This window comes from Coregonus lavaretus (assembly GCF_964263955.1).
Source record: "Coregonus lavaretus genome assembly, chromosome: 23".
Classification (NCBI taxonomy): Eukaryota; Metazoa; Chordata; class Actinopteri; order Salmoniformes; family Salmonidae; genus Coregonus; species Coregonus lavaretus.
The window spans coordinates 18,486,875-18,504,369 of NC_140010.1; the positions used below are offsets into that span (position 1 = coordinate 18,486,875).

General features: G+C 41.2%; 1 pseudogene across 1 annotated transcript in view; it reads left to right on the top strand.

Annotated features, from left to right (window-relative positions):
- Positions 1-8,483, top strand: part of LOC311098893 (oxysterol-binding protein-related protein 1-like) — a 46,232-nt pseudogene extending 37,749 nt beyond the window's left edge. The window contains exon 25 of the transcript in view: positions 6,909-8,483. The product of the transcript in view is annotated as an oxysterol-binding protein-related protein 1-like (transcript). The remainder of the gene's footprint in view (positions 1-6,908) is intronic.
- Positions 8,484-17,495: the final 9,012 nt, after the last annotated feature.

The following is a 17,495-nucleotide window of genomic DNA, read 5'->3' on the forward strand; positions in this document are numbered from 1 at the left end:
AAGGAAACCGCTCCGGGATTTCACCATGAGACCAATGGTGACTTTAAAACAGTTATAGAGTTAAATGGCTGTGATAGGAAACTGAGGATGGATCAACAACATTGTAGTTACTCCACAATACTAAGCTAAATGACAGAGTTAAAAGAAGGAAACCTGTACAGAATAAAAATATTCCAAAACATGTATCCTGTTTGCATAAAGGAAAACTGCAAAAAATGTGTTAACCTCTTAAATGTAATGGCAAAATGTAGATTTCCGCCTAATTAGACATACCTAAAAGTAACTGCTATTCATGTGTAATCACATGATTCTGACATGCCAAAACTTGGTATATTTGGAAAGAAGACATCTGGGATATTATGAGGAAATGATCAGAAGATAGATCGGAGTTACATAGCTCAGAATACACAAGATCAAGCACACACAAAATAATGTTTTTGTGTTTTTTTATTGTTTTATTTTGAAAGTCATCTTTCATTGACAAGCTATAAGTTAATTATTGATGCCCAGAGCTGGAAACACATCAGATGGCTTCTACAATATGTGAACAATATTTTAAAAAATGGGCAGATGTTTTAGTAAGTGATGTCAGGTGTGGTCACGGGACGTTTCCAAGTGTCCCTAAACCTCTCCAAAGTGGCATATGTCTGTAAAGTAGATAATTCCAGTGCTATCACATATTTGCAATACGTAAATGCTATTTGTTCAGCATAAAAACAAAATGTCTACCAAATCAACCTCACTCAAACATTGTGGTGATGTTATGGGGTATCCAGGGTACATTCAAGTGTCCTTTCAACCTCTCCAAAGTGTCCAAATGTGGTAATTGCACTGTTTTTGCACACTGGATGTGCCTAAAAGTTATTGTTCACTATAAAAACTAACTTTCTACAACACCAACCTCTCTCAAACGTTGTTGTGGTGTCGGGGGACATACAGGAGATATCCAAGTGTTTTTTCAACCTCTCTAAGGTGCCTGAATGTTTAGCCTAGGCATATCCCATGCATTGGTCCCACATACAAATGAACTGTTTACAAAAACAATATAAAAGCAACAGCTATACATAAAAATAAAAATGTCTTATCAAACACAAACTTGGTTACACATGTGTCCTTCACTAAAAAAGGTGCAAAAATAGAAATAAGCTGAACTATTTACAAATGGCATTCGTGTTCGTTTTACATCCCAGGTGTAGATGATTAGATTTCACTTTCACTGTAGCTTGTGCATGTTGTGATAATCTTTGAAGCAGTCCCTCTCTGCCAGGAAAGAAAGAGCAGAAGATCTGGCTTTTTTCCCCAGTGTGTTTTGTGCAATGCTTTCAGTTCTTCCTTTTGTTTTTTGGCATGTGTGTTGGATAGTGGCGCTCACCTTAAGTGGGAGGTCTTGTGATGGTTGTGAGGTTTCCATTTCCAACACCAGCTGCTCTCAGAAGGCCAACTGGGAGAGAGGGGTTTGACCTTTTGCTTTGGCCATCTGTTTGTGGAGAATTCATGCATTTACTGTAGCAATGTCCAGAAAGTGGTAAAAAAAAGTATTCTACCACTTCCTGGTCTTGTGGAGGACCTGGTAGTAGCCTATCAGAGCATCAGATAGGTCGACACCCCCCATGCTGGCATTGGACAGTGAACTAATATGAAAGATAGACAATAACTACTTTGGAATTATATAACATTGAAATTAGTTGTTACATAGGCCTATGTAAACTAAATCCAAAGCACAAAAAGCAGACAATTTATAAAAAATGAAATACATATAGTAAATTAGCTCTATAAAGTCATAAATAATTTACTTACAGATCTAAAAGTGGATCCAATCCTTCTAGAAACCAATCTTCGTTGTCCAAATCGCTCCCCTGATCCGAGTCCAACACCAGTATTTGCTGTCGGTATACTTATTCATAGCTGCCTTTTTTTAGCTTCCTCTTCGATATTCTTAGTTTTTTGTAAGTGCTCGGTGTGTCTCGTCTCTGAGCCAGGTAGCAATAGTTCGCATTACGCATAAAAGGTACTAGGCCTTGCTTTGTCTCACCCAGGTCAACTGCATAACCATGGAAAGCTTATTTACATTTTAGTCATTTAGCAGACGCTCTTATCCAGAGCGACTTACAGTTAGTGCGTGCATACATTTTTTTTTTTTTAAATAAGTCATACTGGCCCCCCGTGGGAATCGAACCCACAACCCTGGCGTTGCAAGCGCCATGCTCTACCAACTGAGCTACACGGGGCTTATCTAATTGGCTACAAGACTGTCAAGGTGCCATAGTAGCCAATCCCCTGTGTAATGGATGCCTATGGCACGTAAGCAGGCGATATTTTTGATGCGCAAAGATATAGTCACTCGGTGGACATTCAATGTTGCCATTAAGTCATACATCATCAGATAACATTGGCAATAGGCTAGATTTGTTCCTACCAACCTAGGATTAATTTCATATCCCCCATGTAGCTATAGCTCAAACACAGACCAAATCAAATTTTATTTGTCACATACACGTGTTTAGCAGATGTTATAGCGGGTGTAGCGAAATGCTTGTGCTTCTAGCTCCGACAGTGCAGTTATATCTAACAATTTCACAACATATACACACAAAACTAGTAAGGAATGGTGTTTAAGAATATATACTATACATATATGGACAAGCAATGACAGAGCGGCATGGACTAAGATACAGTAGAATATTATAGAATAGAATGCAGTATATACATACAGTGGGGGAAAAAAGTATTTAGTCAGCCACCAATTGTGCAAGTTCTCCCACTGAAAAAGATGAGAGGCCTGTAATTTTCATCATAGGTACACGTCAACTATGACAGAAAAAATGAGAGAGAAAAAAATCCAGAAAATTATATTGTAGGATTTTTAATGAATTTATTTGCAAATTATGTTGGAAAATAAGTATTTGGTCACCTACAAACAAGCAAGATTTCTGGCTCTCACAGACCTGTAACTTCTTCTTTAAGAGGCTCCTATGTCCTCCACTCGTTACCTTTATTAATGGCACCTGTTTGAACTTGTTATCAGTATAAAAGACACCTGTCCACAACCTCAAACAGTCACACTCCAAACTCCACTATTGCCAAGACCAAAGAGCTGTCAAAGGACACCAGAAACAAAATTGTAGACCTGCACCAGGCTGGGAAGACTGAATCTGCAATAGGTAAGCAGCTTGGTTTGAAGAAATCAACTGTGGGAGCAATTATTAGGAAATGGAAGACATACAAGACCACTGATAATCTCCCTCGATCTGGGGCTCCACGCAAGATCTCACCCCGTGGGGTCAAAATGATCACAAGAACGGTGAGCAAAAATCCCAGAACCACATGGGGGGACCTAGTGAATGACCTGCAGAGAGCTGGGACCAAAGTAACAAAGCCTACCATCAGTCACCCACTACGCCGCCAGGGACTCAAATCCTGCATTGCCAGACGTGTCCCCCTGCTTAAGCCAGTACATGTCCAGGCCCGTCTGAAGTTTGCTAGAGTGCATTTGGATGATCCAGAAGAGGATTGGGAGAATGTCATATGGTCAGATGAAACCAAAATATAACTTTTTGGTAAAAACTCAACTCGTCGTGTTTGGAGGACAAAGAATGCTGAGTTGCATCCAAAGAACACCATACCTACTGTGAAGCATGGGGGTGGAAACATCATGCTTTGGGGCTGTTTTTCTGCAAAGGGACCAGGACGACTGATCCGTGTAAAGGAAAGAATGAATGGGGCCATGTATCGTGAGATTTTGAGTGAAAACCTCCTTCCATCAGCAAGGGCATTGAAGATGAAACGTGGCTGGGTCTTTCAGCATGACAATGATTCCAAACACACCGCCCGGGCAACGAAGGAGTGGCTTTGTAAGAAGCATTTCAAGGTCCTGGAGTGGCCTAGCCAGTCTCCAGATCTCAACCCCATAGAAAATCTTTGGAGGGAGTTGAAAGTCCGTGTTGCCCAGCGACAGCCCCAAAACATCACTGCTCTAGAGGAGATCTGCATGGAGGAATAGGCCAAAATACCAGCAACAGTCTGTGAAAACCTTGTGAAGACTTACAGAAAACGTTTGACCTGTGTCATTGCCAACAAAGGGTATATAACAAAGTATTGAGAAACTTTTGTTATTGACCAAATACTTATTTTCCACCATAATTTGCAAATAAATTCATTAAAAATCCTACAATGTGATTTTCTGGATTTTCTTTTCTCATTTTGTCTGTCATAGTTGACGTGTACCTATGATGAAAATTACAGGCCTCTCATCTTTTTAAGTGGGAGAACTTGCACAATTGGTGGCTGACTAAATACTTTTTCCCCCCACTGTATTTGGGAGATTATTTCCTTTTCAGATAACTGAAAGTGAGAGGTTGTAATATGAATAAAGGGGAAAAGGCCATTCTTGAACATTGGGTGAGACTATTTTACTAATTTGCTAGAGAACCAGTTCGGATTTAAGTATAACTTTTGTATGACTTAAGCTTTTAGTGATAGGTCTAATGCTTTAATATTTAATAATTTCTGTCCTCCGAATTCATATTCATTATATAAATAGGCCCGTTTAATTTTGTCTGGTTTGCCATTCCATTTAAAATGGAATATTTTTTTTCTGATAATTTAAAAAACTATTTTCCACCATAATTTGCAAATATATTCATTAAAAATCCTACAATGTGATTTTCTGGATTTTCTTTTCTAATTTTGTCTGTCATAGTTGACGTGTACCTATGATGAAAATTACAGGCCTCTCTCATCTTTTTAAGTGGGAGAACTTGCACAATTGGTGGCTGACTAAATACTTTTTTTCCCCACTGTACATTCGTATGCCCATATATGGTAGTAAGTCACACCAAAGATTTTAAGGCACAGATCAATAGCCAAGATACTCAGCTTTCCGCAGACACCCTGCTTTTGCAGATAGGGGCTACCATACTCATACCAGACTGAATTGAATAAAAAAATCTAATAGGGTCCCCAAATTCACCTTATGTCCTGAATACAAAGCGTTATGTTTGGGGCAAATCCAATACATCACTGATTACCACTCTTCATATTTTCAAGCATGTTGGTGGCTGCATCATGTTATGGGTATGCTTGTCATCAGCAAGGACTAGGGAGCTAAGCACGGGCAAAATCCTAGAGGAAAACCTGCTTCAGTCAGCTTTCCAACAGACGCTGGGAGACAAATTCACCTTTCAGCAGGTTTATAACATAAAAGACAAGGCCAAATATATACTGAGTATACCTAACATTAGGAACAACTTCCTAATATTGAGTTGTATCCCCCTCCTTTTTTGGCCCCCAGAACAGCCTCTATTTGTTGGGGGATGGACCCTACAAGGTGTCAAAATTGTTCCACAGGAATGCTGGCCCATATTGACTCCCACAGTTGTCAAGTTGGCTGGATGTTCTTTGGGTGGTAGACCATTCTTGATACACACGGGAAACTGTTGAGAGTGAAAAACCTAGCAGCGTTGCAGTTCTTGACATAAACCGGTGTGCCTGGCACCTATTACCATACCACGTTCAAAGGCACTTAAATCTTTTGTCTTGCCCATTCACCCTCTGAATGTGACACATACACAATCTATGTCTCAATTGTCTCAAGGCTTACAAATCCTTCTTTAACCTGTCTCCCCCCCTTCATCTACACTGATAAAACACAAAGGGCCAGTGGTGTAGAGGTGCCTTAGTATATGTAATTCCCAAACATTCTAAGAATCTATGAAAACGTGACCATATCTAAGTGGTCGCTTGTCAGAAAATGTTTTAAAAAGTGTAATATTCTTCCGGGGGGTGTATATGAACAGATTTTAATACGATTTCATGTTGCTAAAATGCTGTCAGTTCCACTTTAAATGCAACAACGTTTCACGAACATAAGTTATTTTCAAAGAGATTGCTAACAACAGCAAGTGTGCTGCTATAAAAAACAGTTCCAATCACCAGATGATGATCATTTGAAACTTAATTTGTTATTCTTGAAAATTAGCAACATCTTCTTTGATAACACCTGCTGCAGCCACTGCAAACTAGCCGACAACAAAAGCTAGCTAGCTAGACCGTGGGAAAACTACTCGCTATTGCGCAGTGACCTGTTCGCCTTCAAGAAGGCAGACGTTTCCATAAGTGTTTGTAAAAACAGTCCCACCCATTAAGTCAAAATGTGATTCCACTGTCACTCCCAAATTTTGCCCTAATACAATTGCATGGCAGATGCCTTTATCTAGCTTCTGGTGGCCTAGTCAATGGCTGATTTAGCTAGCTAGATTTATCTCCCCAGAGGCCAGCAAAGAAAAATCCTGATTGGCTCTTTTTTTCTCTTCAGCGTTAACCCTTTAATTTCCAACAAAAACCGAAGAGATTAAATCAGAACATCATTGAAAATAATAAGATCATTATGAAATAATTAGTATATTATTATAATCATTATTTTATAAATCCTTAGCCCTTCTCTGAAGGCGTAGAAGGCCCATTGTTCTCCACTGTGTTTGGGTTAGTAATAATTTGTAGAGTGGCTCTATTTTCCCTCAGCATGCATTTCTTTCACTATTCTGAATGTCTTAAGAATCCATATTTTGTTCTGAAATATGAACACAGAAATACTGGACATTTTGAAATCTTATTATGGTGGTGATTTGACAAAATTACAATCATGGTCTTGAATTGTCCCGGATATCTGCATGCTCCAGTTTGCATGAATACACAAAAGACCCAAGCTATATAGAGAAACAACACATTTTCAATTGAAGCTTAGTTTGTTAAACCCCACCATCAGGAGTTGAATTTACTGGATATTACGAAGTTTGTTTGTGTGGGTTTGTATTTATCACAATCATCATGTAAAACTATCATGCCTGTGCCTGGATACTCGTATCTGTGCTAGTTTATCTGACTTGGTTACTCTTGTTGCTCCCATATAGGTGGTTCCACCAGGGCCTCAACCCCCACAACAAAGCTCAGGACTGGCTCTACTCCAACAGCTACTGGGACCGGAACTACTCCCTGCTGCCTGATATATACTGACCCACAGGACACACACCACATACACATCTCTATCTGTACACATCTCGTCTTAACTCGCTCTGCTATTTTTTATATTCTGACACTGGAACTCTGACATTTTCTCAGAGGGTTCATTGAAGGGGGAGAAAGTTAGTCCTGGTCAGGTCATGTGGTCAGGAAAAATTAGTTATGGTGTCAACATAGGCAAGGTTAAGGGAGAGTTCTGGCCTTAATCATTTCAAAGCCTGCTCTGGACCTACTATTGTCCTTTACTGTCATTCAATTCCCAGCATCAGCCTTACCCATGTACCTGCAACAACCATTCAGTAGTCCCCAAACATATCTCCTATCATAGCCTATGTCTCACTCAAAGCACAATTGTGAAGCCCTCATGAGTCTGTAAGCTATGGTCATCGACCAGTGTGTATATAATTATAATAAAACTGTAGGGTGTAACCTGCCTGTCATTTTAACAATGGGAGTGTTTTGAATGGAGTGGATTGAATGTGACCCATCTCTTGATGTGTCTCTAGTATCTCTCTCAAACACTTGTTGCGAGAATTATGTCCATTTGAATGCAGTGCGCTCAGTGCTGTTACTTACGAATGTGTGCAGCTACAGTATCATTCAGTATCAATTTTAAGGAAACAGCTTTCAAATAGTGTGTGAAATAGACTTGTTCCAACTTCCTGCAGTCCCTGCTATATGCTAACAAACTAAACTGTCATTATGACACACTTACTGTATCACAGCTGCTTGGACCTCAGCAACTATGGCTGAGGACATAATAAATGTTTGTACATATTATTGGATAGAGCTTGTCTATTCTTCTGAGCTGTAATACAATGTAGTACTTGATGAATTTAGGATACTATGCTATGTAAAGAGGAGAATAGCTGTACTGTACTTAGAATTATGGCTCTTGCTTCAATAGCACTTGAGAATTTATTTAAGCCAAGTTTAACCACTTGGCTCTATATGAATATATATTTATGCGTGCAAAAGTTTCCTCTAAAGTAAAAATGTAATTCTGGATATTCTGAGAACTGTTTGAACTACCCCTCACACACTGAATGCACATACAGTACATGCACCACATTGACTATGCAAGCATAAGCTGCATTACACCCACAGAAACACAGTAAGGCTATGACCCAACTGGCACCTTATTTCCTACATAGCGCACTACTTTTGACCTGAGCCCTATTGGGGAAAAGTGTGACATTTGGGACAGACACAGCCACACAGCCACTGTTCAATTCACTCATGCACTGCATAACATCCCTCTCTTTGGTTGTGAATAGCTGCCGCTGTAACCTCAAAGCGGATGTTTAGGTAGGATTATCATGTAATACATGACAGTACAGTAGACTGGGCCTAGCACACCCTGTGAATGCACAGTTTTATCTAGAGGCTACTCTCACTTTGTGTATAGCACATTACAGAATCAAGATTGTTTCTATTGTTGCTAAATAAAAGCTTAATGTTCCCTTACTGTTTGTGTCCTGCTTCTCCTATTTCCACCACTGTGTATCCCTGAAGCATTACCTAAGTTGTGGATTGAATTCCCCAGATAATACTAACATCCCACTGGGCACACACTGGTGGAATCAACGTTGTTTCCACGTCATTTCATTGACCAACATGGAATAGACGTTGAATTGACGTCTGTGCCCAGTGGGATGGTTGAAGTTAATGTTGAGCTTGTGAATTTCCTTACTTTTTCAGCTTCAGACTAGCTTAAATTCTCACTTAAAACATGTTTATTAAATGAAAAGAGAAAGTTTTAAATGATATGCACACATGTTTATTGATACTCAGTAGACAACAGTCCCCTACCAATTAAATGGGGCACTAGTTGGCCACCTCCCGGCTCCCTCCTGGTCCTCTTCCTCTGTGGGTTCGGAGGTGACGATGCGTATGAGAGCGGGGGTGTAAACAGTGTTTCCTTCATCACTGATGACCTGCAGGAACTGGGCCTGGCCGTCCCGACCGGAACCTCCGCTCACCATCTCCATTGGAACGGAGAAGGACAGGTACCCCGGGGGGTCGTCCACCCTGACCACAGCAGATCTCGACCTGGAAAACATTGCGGTCGGAACACTACGAGCACTCTGGCCCAGGGACACCTGGTTGCCATCGAGGAACAGGAAGTAGTTGGGGATGCTGATCTCCTGGTTGAGGATGGTCGGAGGCTGGGGTGGAGGGCGGAGGATTGAGGTCTGTGACCTGGGTGTGAAGGCCCTTCTTGGGCACATTGGGAATGGTGGTGGCTGGGGTTGTTGTCTGGGTCGGCCACACCAGGACTGGGGGTCAGACTGCTGAGGGGAGGGGGACCTCTCTGCCAGTAACACATGTCCAGACCCAAAGTTGCAAATGAAAGCACTGCCATTGAACGGAGGCTGGGAGATAGCGTTAGTGGATAGTGTGCCCTCCTCGGTCTCATTGGCCAAGTGGTATAGTGTCCAGACCTGATTGGTGAAATTCTCGAGGGCAGGCTGCGCATCAGGAGTGACACGTCCTGCTCCAATAGGAATGCTATGCGAGGGCGGGCCATGATAATCTAAAATGACAATAGAATGCAACATAAAAGTTGAAAATGTAAAATTCCACACATACAATGCATTCAGAAAGTATTCATACCCCTTGACTTATTCCAAATGTTGTTGTGTTACAGCCTGAATTCAAAATGGATTCAATTTTTAAAAAATCACCCATCTACACACAATACCCCATAATGACAAAGTGAAAACATGTTTTTAGACATTTTTGCAAATTTATTGAAAATCAAAAACAGAAATATCTCATTTACGTAAGTATTTACAACCCTGAGTCAATACATGTTATAATCACTTTTGGCAGCAATTACAGTTGAATCTTGAGAGCTTTGCACACCTGGATTGTACAATATTTGCACATTCTTTTAAATATTCTTCCAGTTCTGTGTCAAGTTGGTTGTTGATCATTGCTAGACAGCCATTTTCAAGTCTTGCCATAGATTTTCAAGCCGATTTAAGTCAAAACTGTAACTAGGACACTCAGGAACATTCAATGTCATCTTGGTAAGCAACTCCTGTGTATATTTGGCCTTGTGCTTTAGGTAATAGTCCTGCTGAAAGGTACATTTGTCTCCCAGTGTCTGTTGGAAAGAAGACTGAACCAGGTTTTCCTCTAGGATTTTGCCTGCGCTTAGCTCTATTCTGTTTCTTTTTATCCTAAAAAAAAACTCCCTAGTCCTTGCCGATGACAAGCATACCCATAATATGATGCAGCCACCACCATGCTTGAAAATATGAAGAGTGGTACTCAGTGATGTGTTGGGTTGAATTTGACTTGTTAAGCACATTATTACTCCTGAACTTATTTAGGCTTGACATAACAAAGGGGTTGAATACTTATTGACTCAAGACATATTAGCTTTTCATTTTTAATTGATTTGTAAAAATGTGTAAAACCATAATTCCACTTTGACATTATGGGGTATTGTGTGTAGGCCAGTGACAAAAAAATCTGAATTTAATCTATTTTAAATTCAAGCTGTAACACAACAAAATGTGGAAAAAGTCAAGGGTTTGAATACTTTCTGAAGGCATTGGAGGGGAAAATCCCTAAATGTCTTCAAAACACACATATTAAAAAAATATGATTGAACAATTATTAAAGTTGAATTCTTGTATTCTGAGGGGAAATGTACCTGGTCCAGTCTGCACACTCTGTGACCGTGTGTTTTGAGGCCCAACCACATTGGCTCGAGAAAGTCCAAGAGAGATTCCATGTCGCAGGGTCCCCTGCTGCACTTCTGTAGGGTGGGCAGTCACCTCTTCATGAAGGCGGATTGAAGTTCCTGAAACTTGTGTACTGTTGTTCAATAATCCTATGAGATTAGGAAGATAAATCTTTAGAAAATAGTTGGTTTTCGTTGATAATATTTCAGTAATGTATTAATCTTGATACTTACCTGATGCAAAATATGTTTGCGTTTCAGCTGTTCTCCTTGCACTCTCCTTTCTACTGGGTATCCTGACCGTATCATGAGCTGTTTCCATTGCTGCAGTGTGAGAGGAAGCTTGTGCAGTGATGTCACTCACTGATGTTTTCACCTGGTCAGACTCCATGTCCAAGACCTCAAGACAAAGTCCTTCAGCAATGGATGGTCTGTACAAAACTGCCACATCAGAAAGGACTCTTGTCCTAGATGTTGCCAAAGGAGCTCTGAAAGACACTCGTGGAGTTGTGTGACTCTCTGTTGCGTCTGCTGTTCTCTCCACACTCTCTTCTCTGTGTACTGCTTCAATTGTTGCTTTTCCAGAGGAAGCACTTTCTAACAAACTACTTCTTGAAGATCTTCTTGAAACTGCAGGTGAAATTCTACCAACAGAAGCAGTTAGAGACACCAGTAGCTCCTCCATTGATGCTACAGATGGAATCCCGGGCAGACTGAATTGTGGTGCAATGTCTGTACCAGGCAGAGATTCACCAACTTGAGCTGTGGATGAATATACAAATAAATAAATATGTAATTTAGCAGACGCTTTTATCCAAAGAGACTTACAGTCATGCATGCATACATTTGAACTAAGTCACATACTGTGAACATTTCAACCAAACAATTAATAGCTTATTTGTAGATAATTCTACAAATTGTACCTGATGGAAGAGATGTTTGTGGAGAGAATCTTGGAGAAACTCTTGCAGAAGTTATAGGAGAAACTCTGGGAGATGTGTGCCTCTCTGGTGTCTCTGCTGTTCTCCCCACACTCTCCTGTCTACTTGGTATCCTGACTGAGGACACTCTGTGAGCTGCATCAACTAGTTCTGGATCAGAGAAAGCTCTTCCTGATAAATCACTTTTAAAATATCGTATGACTGTTTCAGAAGGAGCTCTTTCTGAAGATCTTCTTGAAACTGCTGGTGAAACACTACCAAAATAATCAGATGCAGACACCAGTAGCTCCTCCATTGATGGTGCAGAGGGAATCCTTGCCAGACTGGATTGTGAAGAAACTCTTTGAGAAACTCTGGGAAATGTGTGTCTGTCCATTGATGGTGCAGAGTGAATCCTAGGCAGACTGGATTGTGGAGAAATGTCTGTACCAGACAGAGATTCACCAACATGAGCTGTGGATGCAGATACAAAATTAGGCACATACTGTAAAAATGGTACCTTACAAGTTTTACCATTATTTTCCTCAAAATGTCTTATTAGTAGCTTATTAGTAGAGCATTCCTCAGAATATGGATGACAATTGTACCCGATACAAGAGAGGTTTGTGGAGTAGCTCTTGGAGAAGCTCTTGGTGATACTCTGGGAGATGTGTGTCTCTCTGGTGTCTCTGCTGTTCTCCCCACACTCTCCTGTCTACTTGGTATCCTGACTGAGGACACTCTGTGAGCTGCATCAACTAGTTCTGGATCAGAGAAAGCTCTTCCTGATAAATCACTTTTAAAATATCGTATGACTGTTTCAGAAGGAGCTCTTTCTGAAGATCTTCTTGAAACTGCTGGTGAAACACTACCAAAATAATCAGATGCAGACACCAGTAGCTCCTCCATTGATGGTGCAGAGGGAATCCTTGCCAGACTGGATTGTGAAGAAACTCTTTGAGAAACTCTGGGAAATGTGTGTCTGTCCATTGATGGTGCAGAGTGAATCCTAGGCAGACTGGATTGTGGAGAAATGTCTGTACCAGACAGAGATTCACCAACATGAGCTGTGGATGCAGATACAAAATTAGGCACATACTGTAAAAATGGTACCTTACAAGTTTTACCATTATTTTCCTCAAAATGTCTTATTAGTAGCTTATTAGTAGAGCATTCCTCAGAATATGGATGACAATTGTACCCGATACAAGAGAGGTTTGTGGAGTAGCTCTTGGAGAAGCTCTTGGTGATACTCTGGGAGATGTGTGTCTCTCTGGTGTCTCTGCTGTTCTCCCCACACCCTCTCCTCTACTGGGTATCCTGACTGAGGAGGCCGAACCCTGATTCTCTAAAATGACAATATAATGCAACATCAAAGTTGAAACTTTCCATTTTCAAACATACAGTTGAAGTCGGAAGTTTACATACACTTAGGTTGGAGTCATTAAAACTCGTTTTTCAACCACTCCACAAATTTCTTGTTAACAAACTATAGTTTTGGCAAGTCGGTTAGGACATCTACTTTGTGCATGACACAAGTCATTTTTCCAACAATTGTTTACAGACAGATTATTTCACTTATAATTCACTGTATCAGAATTCCAGTGGGTGAGAAGTTTACATACACTAAGTTGACTGTGCCTTTAAACAGCTTGGAAAATTCCAGAAAATGATGTCATGGCTTTAGAAGCTTCTGATAGGCTAATTGACATCATTTGAGTCAATTGGAGGTGTACCTGTGGATGTATTTCAAGGCCTACCTTCAAACTCAGTGCCTCTTTGCTTGACATCATGGGAAAATCAAAAGAAATCAGTCAAGTCCACAGAAAAATAATTGTAGACCTCCACAAGTCTGGTTCATCCTTGGGAGCAATTTCCAAATGCCTGACGGTACCACGTTCATCTGTACAAACAATAGTACGCCAGTAAAAACACCATGGGACCATGCAGCCAACATACCGCTTAGGAAGGAGACGCCTTCTCTCTCCTAGAGATGAACGTACTTTGGTGCGAAAAGTGCAAATCAATCCCAGAACAACAGCAAAGGACCTTGTGAAGATGCTGGAGGAAACAGGTACAAAAGTATCTATATCCACAGTAAACGAGTCCTATATCGACATTACCTGAAAGGCCGCTCAGCAAGGAAGAAGCCACTGCTCCAAAATTGCCATAAAAAAGCCAGACTACGGTTTGCAACTGCACATGGGGACAAAGATCGTACTTTTTGGAGAAATGTCCTCTGGTCTGATGAACAAAAATAGAACTGTTTGGCCATAATGACTATCGTTATGTTTGGAGGAAAAGGGGGGCTGCTTGCAAGCCGACGAACACCATCCCAACCGTGAAGCACGGGGGTGGCAGCATCATGCTGTGGGGGTGCTTTGCTGCAGGAGGGACTGGTGCACTTCACAAAATAGATGGCATCATGAGGAAGGAAAATTATGTGGATATATTGAAGCAACATCTCAAGACATCAGTCAGGAAGTTAAAGCTTGGTCGCAAATGGGTCTTCCAAATGGACAATGACCCCAAGCATACTTCCAAAGTTGTGGCAAAATGGCTTAAGGACAACAAAGTCAAGGTATTGGAGTGGCCATCACAAAGCCCTGACCTCAATCCTATAGAACATTTGTGGGCAGAACTGAAAAAGCGTGTGCGAGCAAGGATGCCTACAAACCTGACTCAGTTACACCAGCTCTGTCAGGAGGAATGGGCCAAAATTCACCCAACTTATTGTGGGAAGCTTGTGGAAGGCTACCAGAAACGTTTGACCCAAGTTAAACAATTTAAAGGCAATGCTACCAAATACTAATTGAGTGTATGTACACTTCTGACCCACTGGGAATGTGATGAAAGAAATAAAAGCTGAAATAAATCATTCTCTCTACTATTATTCTGACATTTCACATTCTTAAAATAAAGTAGTGATCCTAACTGACCTAAGACAGGGAATTTTTACTAGGATTAAATGTCAGGAATTGTGAAAAACTGATTTTAAATGTATTTGGCTAAGGTGTATGTAAACTTCCGACTTCAACTGTATATTGAAAGAAAATGAATATATAAAAATGTATTTAACACAATAAAACAAGAAATTGGCACAATGTAAAATCTATTCAATTATTAAAGCTGAATTCCTGTATTCTAAGGGAATATTTACCTGGTATTGTAGTCGGCATAATCTGTGACACATCTTTGAAACACACTGGCCCAACCACATTGGCTGCAGAAATTCCGAGAGACATTCCTAGAGAAACTCCACTCCTGGCTGTTGAAACTCTACCAACAGCAGCAGATGGAGTCACCAGTGGCTCCTCCATTGATGGTGCAGATGGAATCCTGGCCAGACTGGATTGTGGAGAAACTCTGGGAGAAATTCTGGGAGACATTCTAGGAGAAATTCTGGGAGATGTGTGTCTCTCTGGTGTCTCTGCTGTTCTCCCCACACTCTCCTCTCTACTGGGTATCCTGACTGAGGACACTCGCGGTGCTGCATCGACTACTTCTGTTTTAGAGAGAGCTCTTCCTAATAAAACGCTTTCAGAATACCTTATGACTGTTTCAGATGGAGGTCTTTCTGACAAACTACTTCTTAAAGACTGTGGAGAAACTTTTTGAGAAACTCTGGGAGATGTGTGTCTGTCCATTGATGGTGCAGAGGGAATCCTAGGGAGACTGGATTGTTGAGAAATGTCTGTACCAGAAAGAGATTCACCAACATGAGCTGTGGATGCAGATACAAAATCAGGCATGTAGTGTATACATTTTACCTTACAAGTGTTGCTCCTTTTTACCTAAATAAATCTGTATTAGTAGCTTATTATTAGAGCATTCTTTAGCGTATGGATGACAATTGTACCTGATACAAGAGAGGTTTGTAGAGAAACTGTTGGAGAAGTTCTTGGAGATACTCTGGGAGATGTGTGTCTCCCTGGTGTCTCTGCTGTTCTCCCCACACCCTCCTCTCTACTGGGTATCCTGACTGAGGACACTCTTTCAGAACAGGCTGGTGACATTGCCCACTGAGAATACAATGGAGACGCCAGTAGCTCCTCCATTGACAGTGTTTTGTCTATCTGAGCTGGTTCTTTTGCACCAACACTGAGAGACACAGAGGGAACCCTGGCCAAACTCATAGATGCCAAGCCTGTAGCTGTTGGAGTAACATCAACATGGGTTGTGGAAAGACAGACCAGATTACAATATATGAGTATGCTGTGGTGTTTTACAATTAATTTCACCCCGACTACTAACATAACAACCTTATATTTCATTCAAGATATTTGAAAACTGTACCTGAGCTCAAGGATGTTTGTGGAGAAACTTTAGGAGGTACTCTGGAAGATGTGTGTCTGCCTACTGCTGTTTCAGAGGGAGCTTTTTCTGCCATGTCACTTTGTGAACATCTAGCAGACACTGCTGGTGAAATGCCTCCAACAGCAGCTGGAGACCCTGGTAGTTCTGCCATTGATGGTGGTTTATTCGTCTCATCCATATACGACACTCCTCTAGAAGCGGATTCTGCTGCTCTTTCACCAATGGAGGCAGAAATGCCATCCCCAGCAGCAGTTGGAGGCACAATCTCCCCCATAGATGGTGTTGTATAAGTCTCCTCCATATTAAAGATTACTTCCAAAGAGACTGACTCAGCTGGACCATCACTCAGAGACACAGAGGGAGCTCTGGCCAAACTGGACTTAGATGACAAGCCTGTAGCTGTTGGAGTAACGTCAGCATGAGTTGAGGAAATTCCGATTATTTTTTTGAGTATGTTGTGATGCTACCCTGACATTTTCTTAAACATTTTACCCGAATTAGTGACATGGACCTTATTAGTAGTATATCACAGAGTTGGATGACTACTGTACCTGACACTGAAAACGTCTGTGCAGAAACTCTGGGAGATGTGTGTCTCTCTGGTGTCTCTGCTGTTCTCTCCACACTCTCCTCTCTACTGGGTATCCTGACTAAGGACACGCTCTGTGCCGCATCAACTAGTTCTGTTTCAGAGAAAGCTCTTCCTGATAAACCACTTTCCGAATATCTTACCCCCTCCACTGCTTTTTCTGAGGGAGCTCTTTTTGACAAACTACCTCTTGAAGATCTTGCAGACACTGCTGGTGAAATCCCATCAACAGAAGCAGTTGGTAAAACCAGTAGCTCATCCATTGATGGTGCAGAGTGGATCACTCTGGGCGCTGACTCCATTACTGCTGTTTCAGAGGAAGCTCTTTCTGGTAAGTCACTAGCAGGACATCTTGCAGACACTGCTGGTGACACACCTTCACTGATATATCCAGAGGGAATCCTGGCCAGGCTGGATTGAGGTGACAACTTTGTAGCATTCAGCAATCCATCAGAATAAGCTGTGGAGAGAGACACAATAAAACAAACATAAATAAAGTAGGGGACTGTTCCATTTATATCATTATCATAAAGTATCATGGGCTTGTACTGTACACAGTAAGTACACCTTTAGATAAGAAGTGACTCATACCTGACACAAATGATGTTTGTGCAGATACTTTTGGAGATGTGTGTCTCTCTGGTGCCTCTGCTCCCACTACTGCTGTTTCAGAGGGAGCTCTTTCTGATACATCATTGGCAGACACTGCTGGTGAAACCTCACCCACAAAGGCAAATGCAGTTGGTGACTCTGATAGCTCCTTCATTGATGATACTGCTGCTCCCAAAACTGCTGTTTCAAAGGGAACTCTTTCTGATACATTACTGGCATAATACCTTGCAGACACTGCTGGTGTAATCTCCCTAACAGAGATTGCTTCTCCCTCCCCTGCTGTTTCAGAGGGAGCTCTTTCAGTGATGTCACCTTCTGAGCATCTTGCTGAGGCAGTAGAGAA